Here is an 11,447-nt window from a genome sequence, read left to right on the forward strand (position 1 = left end):
GCTTTTAATCATCTCAAGGCTTACCAACAAAGAATGAGTCGCAGTTACAATCACAAGGTCAAGCCTCGCACATTTGAGGTAGGTGACTTAGTCCTCAGAGAGAACCCCAAGAATCAGCAAGACAGAGATAAGAAGGGCAAATTTGAACCCAACTGGCTTGGTCCTTACATCATCACAGCAGTATATGGCTCTGGGGCATATCAGCTCTCAACTACAGAAGGTGAACCCTTGGAGGATCCTATCAACAGCATGCACCTTCGCAGATTCTACACATAAGCTCTTTGGAATATCCTAATGCAAAAATACAAAAAAAAAAATCAAAAAATTTCAAAAATACAAAAAAATTATAAAAACAAAAAATCGTTACTTGGTGAAAACCTGGGAAACAGGCGCCTTGTGACAACAAAAAAAATTGAAAAATCAAAAAAGTAAAGAGAAATAATTTCGTCCAATGGTGAAAACCACTTCGGTGGCGCCCTGGGCAAGTACCATGGTGAAAACTGGGTCACCAGCGCCATGCGTAGAGAGACTTTGCTCCTCCCTCCTTCGGGATTCTCTTTCATCTTTCACATTGCACACACTCACAACCTATTCACTCACCAATAAACTTACCCATTCCCATCATGGCTTGTTATTGATCTACCCAAGATTGGTTAGCCATCCATAACCCTCCCTTTTCACTCCCTTTCCATCCATAATAAATCAGATCCTATCTGTGACTAAGGCAAATCCTACGTCTAGTAATGGATGTGGAACTGAGAACATCACATGTTTCGAGGAATACAGTTTCTTCCAGCTTCCTTCAAGTCTATCCGCGCACAATCCGCAATAAAGCAACATCTGCATCGCCAGTCCACAATAAAGTTCCATCTTCTCCACAATAAAGTATCAGTTTCATGGATTTAGTCAGTTTCAGATGAGACACAGCAGCAACAATGAGCTTCAACAAATCAAATCTTTCAACAGACTCAGACAACATATGGTTCAGTGCTATCTATCCTTTTTGTGAAAGTAAACATTGTGACCACAATCAAATAAGACTTATACAAGTGACAAGAGACACTAAACTTGAGGACTACAGTAGATGTTGGTGTCGAGTCTTGGTTATCTTTTGATTTTATCTTTTGGTGACATGTCTTTTAGCTTTTCCAGGATGTCTTTGACTAGAGATTCTATCTCCAGGATGTCTTTAACTAGAAAGGTGAGGATGGGGTATCGTCACCTATTTGCATTTGCTGTCTGTGGATTGTCTCTTAGTAATGCTATGACTTGTCCAAGGATATGAGGACACTGTGAGTCTAGTATGAACTGGGGCATTCCTTGTTTGTGACTGTCTTATCTCCATGCAAACAGGTACAATGACTTTCTGGGTCGAACAAATGTCTCGATTGTTATAACCTATTTTGCCATAATAAGCTCAATGATGATAACGCACAAGAAGCTCTTTCACGTTCATATCTTCTGTCTTCCATCCCCCTTTCTTGATTGACTTCCATTGTCCTTCTCGAGTCCGCGTAGCCCGCTATCACATGACTGAGTATGATGACACACCAAAAACATTTGCATTTCATATAGTTACACCTGCATTATCACATATAAGCATTTCATACATACATATAGATATCACAATTGCATCACATCCTGCATATAACACATGTTAGCACATCTCACATTTTCATTATGTAAATAATCATTTGCATTATCATATTCATTTGCATTACATACATTCACATTTGCATCATGCATCTCATATACAACATAAAAGAACAAAAATATATTGCATTGCATCATATAAGCATCCATATCATAAAACATATACATCATAGAAGCATCTCATCACATAAGGTACACATGCATATAGTTGCCGCAAAAATGAATCATCTCTCATATATAATCACAATGTGTCATGATACAATGATGTCAAAAGAATCATATGGCTACAAAGAATCACCCGCAGGTGTCTACAATACAAGAAGTGATACATATACTGATACAATGGGAGCCCACTATAGCTATGAGGAACTCCCTCCCTCGGAGCCGCCTGGCCTCGACAGAGTCTGAGTTGTAGATGGTCCCGCCCCAGGATCCCCCTATCTCTCTGGTGGTGGTGGAGGCCCCATGACCCCACCGCTGGATGCCTGCCTCCTGCGACTCCCTCCCGTAGCCGTCGCTGTGCGCGATGATCTATGGAAGCTCCTAGCCCGCTGATCTGCTGGCACGGCTGCATAGTATAGATCCCTCCAGTAGGCGATCTCCTCTCCGGCTCGCAAGACATATGCGTAGCCTGCCCCTGCATCCTCTGCTGCCCGCCTCCCTGCCCTCAGAGCTGTCTCGGCCTCAGTATATCTCTGGATGGCCTGATCCCTCTCCCGCTCTGTGTCTCTGACCCTGATCCTGAGGTGATCTCTCTCCCACTGCCAATCCTCGTGTGGCCCTGCCTGGACACAAATACCCACTGATGGCTCCCCCAATAACTGCCGACAATGCTAAACCTGTGGCAGTCATGGTATCCCAGGCTACATGACCTGCTCGCATCTCCAACCCGGGATCCTGGAAAACCCGTCTCAATGCCTCCCTGTCACCGTCACGGTCATAGGGAATCAACTCTCCATCAATAGGGATATGCAGAATCCTGTAGACATCCTCTAATGTAACTGTCATCTCACCCATCGGCAGGTGAAACGTGCACGTCTCCGAGTGCCATCTCTCAGCTAACGCAGTCAGCAACCCCATGTTTGCCCGAAACTCAGGCACATAGAGCACATGTGTGAGACCCATCTCCTCAATGGATATCATGTCCTGAATCGACAACTCTGGTCGCAGTCTCTGAGTCGATGGGAATCTCTCCCGTGACTCTAACATCGGCAAATACTCCTGCAGTCACATAATCAATTTTGTCCGTTATCGTGGCATTCACTGTTTATCACAAAATGCTACTTGCTACCTAAATGCATCTGGTTATCTATCCTAGTGACACTCATTGTTCATCACAAAGTGTTGCTATCTACCCTAGTAGTGCTCCCTGTTCATCACAAAGTACTACGTGTGTGACATTCCCTGTTCATCACAAAGTGTCACTCACATTCGCACTCCCTGTTCATCACAAAGTGCTACCTATCTTGGTGCTCCCTGTTCATCACAAAGTGCCTTGATCTATTCTACTCTTCCTAGAGGACCTGCTTGAGTGTATCCTCTCAGCAGCTTATCCAATCGACAGCGGATGTTCACCACAAAACTGCCGATTTGACCTAGAAGACTAAAACCATGCATTTAGACACACAAACGCACTTTTCACTCATAAACGCACTTATAGACTGCATAAACGCGCCTGGACCCGACACAGACGCGCTTGTCGGACACAGACGCGCCTGGCACTGACACAGACGCGCCTGGCACTGACACAGACGCGGTTGCGCGATTTTGCATTTTTCAACTACCCTATTCCTAGCGCATTTATTGCTACTAAACATGCATTTATGACAAAACTCAAAATGCGTGAAAGTATGAGGAGGTTTTCGGGTACTTACCGACTCTCCTGCATCGGCTGGTCGCTGGAATCGGCGAACACGGTCGAATCTATGAATGGATGCCATCGCTGCTGACTGCTGCTGCTCTTTTCTCGCTCTGCACTATGATCTTCTAAGGGTGTAGATGACAATGAGGATGTATTTTCCCCCGTGGTCTATCTTATAGATTGCCCTCGTCTTCATTTCCTGGGTCAGTATTCTTCATCCCGTGACTTTGTCACTTTATTCGCTCAACCCATTCTATCCCATCTTTCTTATCGAGAGATTGTCTGCAATCTTTTCAGACATTTTCATCCAATCTCTCGAGGGGGCATATAATTCCCATACTGGGGCAACTTTGTATCAGTTCATCTTATCTTCTTTGAAACAACGCGACAAGCCGCATTGTCTCAAAGAGGGGCAAAATGTAGACACCTAAAATTGTCTAGTCTAATTAAATAAATATTTTATTTATTTAATTATCTAAGCCTAATTCTTCTATTAATTAAATAAATCCTTATTTATTTAATTAATTCATTTATCCTCTTCTAGCCTTATTTCTCATTTAAATAAATACATTTATTTATTTAAATTATCCCTTTCCTAAATTAAATAAATATCTTATTTATTTAATTGATCCCACTTCTTCTATTAATTAAATGAATCTTTATTTATTTAATTAATTCATTATCTTTTTCTACACATGACACATGTCATTCATCTCTTAATTCATACACTACCTACCTCTTTCATTATTTTGGTATTTCTTTTACCTACCCTCTAATCCTAGCCGACCTCTCTTTTTACACCTCTCAATCTTAACCCTCCATTTCTTATTGTGTCTTCTATTTAAGGAGATGCTTTCTTCATTGTCAAACCCTAATGACACATGCTAATGACTGATTTTGGAGTACTTGGCTACACTACGATCCTACTTGCAACCACATTCCGTTCTTTGTTGAGCTCTTGTGCATACAAAAATCTGAGAGCAAGCATATCAAACAAGATCAATGGAGATAGGAAGAATGGAGATCAAAACCCTATTTGACATGTGATGGTATAATCTTTATGATTTTGAGTTATTTTGCATTGTCTTAGGTTATCTTCATATGTTATGGTGGATCTTTGTTGATTGTTAGGCTAGGGTTTAGTGGTTGAATTCATTTTAGCCTTTCAATCTTGTTATTATTGTTATCCATTTTCACCATATACAGTATCTATGGTTAATTATGGATGAGTACTGAAGTAATACATCTATTATTAAAGAAATGCATACTTTGTTAAAATAATTCAAAAAAAGAAAAGAAAAATCATTCCAATTATCACTTATACAAACAAACAATTTTTTATTTTTTTTTCAAATTTCCTTTATCTCAAAGAATTATAATACCAAAGCTAATAATAATAATTATTGAAAGTATACAATTAAAAATAATAAACAAAAGAATAATATAATTTTTTAATAAAAAATATCTAACTATTCATTTCATTGCTTAATTAAAATCCCTTATATAGGATGTGTATATCACCCACCCTTATATTGGAAGCTTGATTGACACTAGGGGAGAGGTGCCAATATGTGCGCGGGGTCCAGAACATGTGCAACGTGGGCCCCACACATGGTTGCCCTACCTGACAAAACTTGCGCAACCACACACTAAAAACATAACATAAAAAATCGCATAGATATTCAACTTAAATATAACATCTTTTGGGCCATACATGTATCCATTACCAGAAAAACATAAAACATTGCATAACATTCAGAAATATTAAAACATAGTCTTACGAAATAAACACATGTCAATGTGGGCACTTTCACGTGCCACCATTCTAAAGGGTGGGCCCCTCTAACAAAAAAAAAAATGTCATTGTAAAGCTTTAAACATAAACAAGTTTCTATTATACGGCCTCAGCCGCCAATAAAACAAGCATAACATAAACATTAATATGGCCAACACGACACGCGTGGACCCAACAACGACCCGTCACACAACACATTTTGGCTGGTTTAGGTCCACGTCTGCGTTGCGACACCTCCTTCCCTTGGCACAGTACCCAACACTTTGGTGCTTGTGTACAACCCGTCCCGTCTCCTTCACGTCTCTTCACGCCAACTCCCACTTGTAACGACGACAAAAATCGTGTAAGGCCCACAAATTCCAGCCAAAATCAATCAAATCAGGCTTAAATGAATTACATCTATAGATTCAATGGACAAACAATGCAAATTCAAATTTCAATTTTGAAACAACACATTAAAAAGGGGGAAACCACACAATCCATGTATAAAACATAAATTCTCATCTCATTGCAAGAGCGAATTTGAAAGAAATACAGTGCAAGAGAAAAACAGAAAAAAAAAAACACGGAGTGGCAAACACGCACATCAGTCGAATAGATTCAACAAAAGCACACAAGCATTGTTCTTGTTACCATACATATTTTTCTACATCACACTGTTATTTCACATTTTCTACTTTACGAACTGTATAAACTGTAACATTTAATCCAAAACTTTTTGGAGCATTCTCAAGCATTCTTAGAAACCATTCCCAAGCAAACCCAAGAATTCCCAGAAACCATTCCCAAGCATTCCTAGAAACCATTCCCAAGTATTGACAGGCATTCCCAACAACCATTCCCACTAAAATTTATGTATTATGTTACTTTTAAATTAAAAACATTGACAAATATAATGCTTACTAAAAATGTGTCACACATACACACATATTCATTTAGTCCCGCATTCTCTTCTTTTGCTTGGGTGAGGGGACATGGTCTTCGTTATTGTCAGAGTCTGTAGGAACCTTTGGTACTTCGTACCAATAACCAGTGTCATCTGCAACTCCCGCCTCACTTGCACCTACTGACATTCCTTGATCTCCTACCGCTTCACCTGCATCTCCTGACATTCCCTCACCTACCACCTCACATGCACCTCTCGACGTTCTCTCACCTCCCACCTCACCTGCACCACCCAACGTCCCTTCATCTGCCTTCTTCCTCTCAATGAGACACATCCCCAACATCGTCCATTTGAGTGTGGTTTCGACAGACCCTTCCTTGCGATCTGCCCCCACTTCCCATCGAATGAAGGGGAAAATTTTAGGAACCCCATGACCCGATTCTCGCTTAGGCACTTCAAACCCTAGCCCGAAAATAGTTGTTATGACTAGTTCATCAAGATTGAGCAACCATTCATCGTCCACAATTTCTTTCAACAACCATTTAACTTTCTCTGAACTTTTCCCAATCCGCCAAGCCCAAGCTGCCACCATGGCCACGATGTCCGCATTCATCCAATATTGGTGATCTATGTTCATGAAACAGTCACCCAGAAATAATTTCAAGTACCGAAGAAATTTTTCATCCTCGAACTTGAATACGGCCTTCAACCTTTTATCAGTGATCTTGCCCCTAAAGGCCATATGTTGTCTCGTTGTGTAAAGGGTGAAGGTGGCTTCCATGTCTTCTACTAACACTACACATGTATACAAACCTTCTAGATATATGCAGGGAATGTTTTTTTAACTAACTGAAACTATATCCCACCAACACATTAAATAGCAACTTCACTGCTTTTTTAATAATTGTCTCCATATTTATTCTCTCCCGTTGTCTTGTTTCATTTATTGACCAATTAATAATTGTGTCCCTTCGCAATTGTCATGCGTATACAATTAATGCATGCACAATTGTATAGGAGATGGCTGCCACCTTTCACCCTTTCCCAATTGCCATGCGTGTACAATTAATACATGCACAATTTTATACGAGGTGGCTGCCAACTTTCACTCTTCGTAATTGCCATGCGTATAAAATTGATACATGTGTTTATGGTGAAAATGGATAACAACAATATTGAAGGACTAAATGAATTCAACCACAAAACCCTAGCCTAACAACAACAAAGATCCACCATAACATATGAAGATTACCTAAGACAATGCAAATCAAATGAAATCACAAAGATTATACCATCACATGTCCAATAGGGTTTGGATCTCCATTCTTCCTATCTCCATTGATCTTGTTTGATATATTTGCTCTCAGATTTTATGTGCACAAGAGCTCAACAAAGAACGGAAATGTGGTTGCAAGTAGGATCGCACATGCAAGTTCAAAAGTGTAGTGTAGTCGAGCAATCATCGGGGGTTTGATAATGAAGGAAGCATCTCCTTATATAGAAGGCACTATAAGAAATGGAGGGGTAAGATTGAGAGGTGTAAGAGATAAATGGTCAGCTATGATTAGAGGGTAGATAAAGGAAATAAGAAAATAATGAGAGGGTAGGTAGTGTATGAATTAAGAGATGAATGACATGTGTCATGGGTAGAAAAGGTTAATGAATTAATTAAATAAATAAAGATTTATTTAATTAATAGAAGAAGTGGGATCAATTAAATAAATAAGATATTTATTTAATTTAAGAAAAAGATAATTTAAATAAATAAAAGTATTTATTCAAATGAGAAAAGGCTTCGAAGAGGATTAATGAATTAATTAAATAAATAAATATTTATTTAATTAATAGAGGAATTAAGCTAAAGTAATTAAATAAATAAAATATTTATTTAATTAGACATGACAATTTTAGGTGTCTACATTTTGCCCCTCTTTGAGGCAATGCAACTTGTTGCGTTGTTTCAAAGAAGATAATATGGACTGATACAAAGTTGCCCCAAGATGGGAATGATGTGCCCCCTCGAGAGATTGGATGAAAATGTTTGGAAAGATCGCAAACAATCTCTCGATAAGAAAGAAAGGTTAGAATGGACTGACAAGATAGGATAGAGTAACAAAGTCACGAGATAAAGAAGACTGACTCGGTAGACGAGGGCTAGGGCTAGGGCCAGGGTAATCTATAAGATAGACCACGAGGGGAATACATCCTCGTTGTCATCCAAACATCCAAGAGATCATAGTGTAGAGAGAGAATAGAGCGGCAGCAGTCAGCAGCGATGGCATTGGTGCATAGATTCGATCGCGTTCGCCGATTTTAGAGGCCAGCAGATGCAGGAGAGCCGGTAAGTACCGCCAAACCTCCTTGTACTTTTCCGCATTAATTGTTGTCATAAATGCATGCTAGGTAGTACATTTAATTCATTTTAGATATGTCAAGCAGGGGGCAAAAAATGCTAAGGCGTGTCTGTGTCATGAATGATCATTTGTGTCTTCAAGGTCGAATCGACAGTTATGTGATAAACATACGCTGTTGATTGGATAAGCTGCTGAGAGGATACACTCAAGCAGGTCCTCTAGGGAAGACTAGGATAGATCAAGGCACTTTGTGATGAACAAGGAGTACTAAAAAAAAGAGCAGCACTTTGTGATGAACAATGAGTGCAAATGTAAGCAGCACTTTGTGATGAACAGGGAGTACCACTAGGATAAACAACAACACTTTGTGATGAACAGTGAGTGTCACTAGGATAGAGCGCCATATGATAGATATAAGCACTAGGATAAAGAGTAGCATTTTGTGATGAACAAGGAATGCCACTTTGACTGACACAGTTGATTTACCTGACTGCAGGAGTACCTACCTATGCTGGAGTCATAGGAGATTCCCATCGACTCAGAGTTTACGACCAGAGCTGACTTTTGAAGACAGATCAGTGATTGAGGTTATGGGCTTGCAACATATTCTGTATGTGCTTGTGTTTCGGGCGAACATGGGATTGCTGACTGTGTTGGCTGAGAGATGGCACTCAAAGACTTGTACTTTCCATTTGTCGATGGGTGAGATGATAGTCACCTTGGAGGATGTATACAGGATACTGCGGATACCGATCGATGGGGAGTTAGTTCCTTATGATCGAGACAAAGACAGGGATGCACTGAGATGAGTGTTTCAGGATCCAGGATTGGAGATGAGGGCTAGACATGTGGCTTGGGATACTATTACACGGACAGGATTAGCACTACTGGCGGTGCTGGGAGGAGTGATCAGTGGGTTCCTCTGTATCAGTTTTGTACCATTTTGTATGATGATGTAGACACCTGCGGGTGATTGTAGCCATATGATTTTGACATCCTTGTATCATGACACTTATGATTTTGAGATATATATAAGATTATTCATCTTTGCAGAAGCTATATGCATGTGTACCTATGTGATGTTGGTTCTATGTGGTGCTTATGTTATGTTTGCAAATATGTATATGATGCAATGCAATATTTTTGTTCTTTTATGTTTTTATATGTTATGCATATGTGAATGTGAATGTATGAAATGCAGATGAATATGATAATGCAAATGATTATTTACATGATGAAAATGTAAAATGTGCTAATATGTGTTGTGTGCAGGATGTGATGCAATTGTGATTGCTATATGTATGTATGAAATGCTTAATATATGATAATGCAGGTGCAACTATATGAAATGCAAATGTTTTTGGCGTGTCATTATACTCAGTCATGTGATAGCAGGCTACACGAACTCAAGAAGGATGATGGAGGTCAATCAAGAAAGGGGGATGGAAGATAGAAGATATAAAAGTGAAAGAGCTTCTTGTGCGTTATCATCATTGAGCTTTATTATGGAAAAATAGGTTATGACAATCGAGGCATATGTTCGACCCAGAAAGTCATTGTACCTATTTGCATGGAGATAAGACAATCACAAACAAGGAATGCCCCAGTTCATACTAGACTCACAGTGTCCTCATATCCTTGGACAAGTCATAGCATTACTAAGAGACAATCCCCAGACAGCAAAAGAAAAATAGGTGACGATACCCCATCCTCGCCTTTCTAGTCAAAGACATCCTGGAGATAAAATCTCTAGTCAAAGACATCCTGGAAAAGCTAAAAGACATGTCACCAAAAAGATAAAACCAAAAGAAAATAAAGACTCGACACCAACATCCACTGTAGTCCTCAAGTTTAGTGTCTCTTGTCACTCGTATAAGTCTTATTTGATTGTGGTCACAATGTTTACTTTCACAAAAATGATAGATCGCACTGAACCATAATGTTGTCTGAGTCTGTTGAAAGATTTGATTTGTTGAAGCCCGTTGTTGTTGCTGTGTCTCATCTGAAACTAACTGAATCCATGAAACTGATACTTTATTGCAGAGAAGATGAAACTTTATTGTGGATTGGTGATGCAGATGTTGCTTTATTGCTGATTGTGTGCGAATAGACTGAAGAAAACTAAAGAAACTGTACTCCTCAAAACATGTGATGTTCTTGGTTCCACACCCATCACTAGACGTAGGATCTGCCTTAGCCACAGATAGGAGGTGATTTATTATGGATGGAAAGGGTGAAAAGGGGGTTATTATGAATGGCTAACCAATCTTAGGTAGATCAATAACAAGCCATGATGGGAATGGGTAAGTTTATTATGGATGGATAGGTCGTGAGTGTGTGCAAAATGAAGGATGAAATTGAATCTTTAAGGAGGGAGGAGCAATGTCTCTACACATGGCGCCGGTGACCCGGTTTTCACCATGGTACTTGCCCCAAGGCGCCACCGAAGTGGTTTTCAACATTGGATGAAATGTTTTCTCTTTACTTTTTTCGATTTTTCAAAAAAAAGATTGTGCCACAAGGTGCCTGTTTGCCAGGTTTTCACCAAGTAACGATTTTTTATGTTTATGATTTTTTTTTGGTTTTTTTTTTTGAATTTTTTTTTGATTTTTTTTTATTTTTGAATTTTTTGATTTTTTTGTATTTTTGAATTAGGATACTCTGAAGAGCTATGTTTAAAACCTGTGAAGGTGCATGTTGTTGATAGGATCCTCCAAAGGTTCACCATCTGGAGTTGAGAGCTGATATGCACCATATCCATATGTTGTTGTGATGATATAAGGACCAAACCAATTTGGTTCGAACTTGCCCTTCTCTCTGTCTTGTTGATTTTTAGGATGTTCTCTGAGAATTAAGTCACCCACCTCAAATGTGTGAGGATTAACCTTATGATTGTAA

The sequence above is a fragment of the Cryptomeria japonica genome, chromosome 6 (genome assembly GCF_030272615.1).
Source record: "Cryptomeria japonica chromosome 6, Sugi_1.0, whole genome shotgun sequence".
Lineage (NCBI taxonomy): Eukaryota > Viridiplantae > Streptophyta > Pinopsida > Cupressales > Cupressaceae > Cryptomeria > Cryptomeria japonica.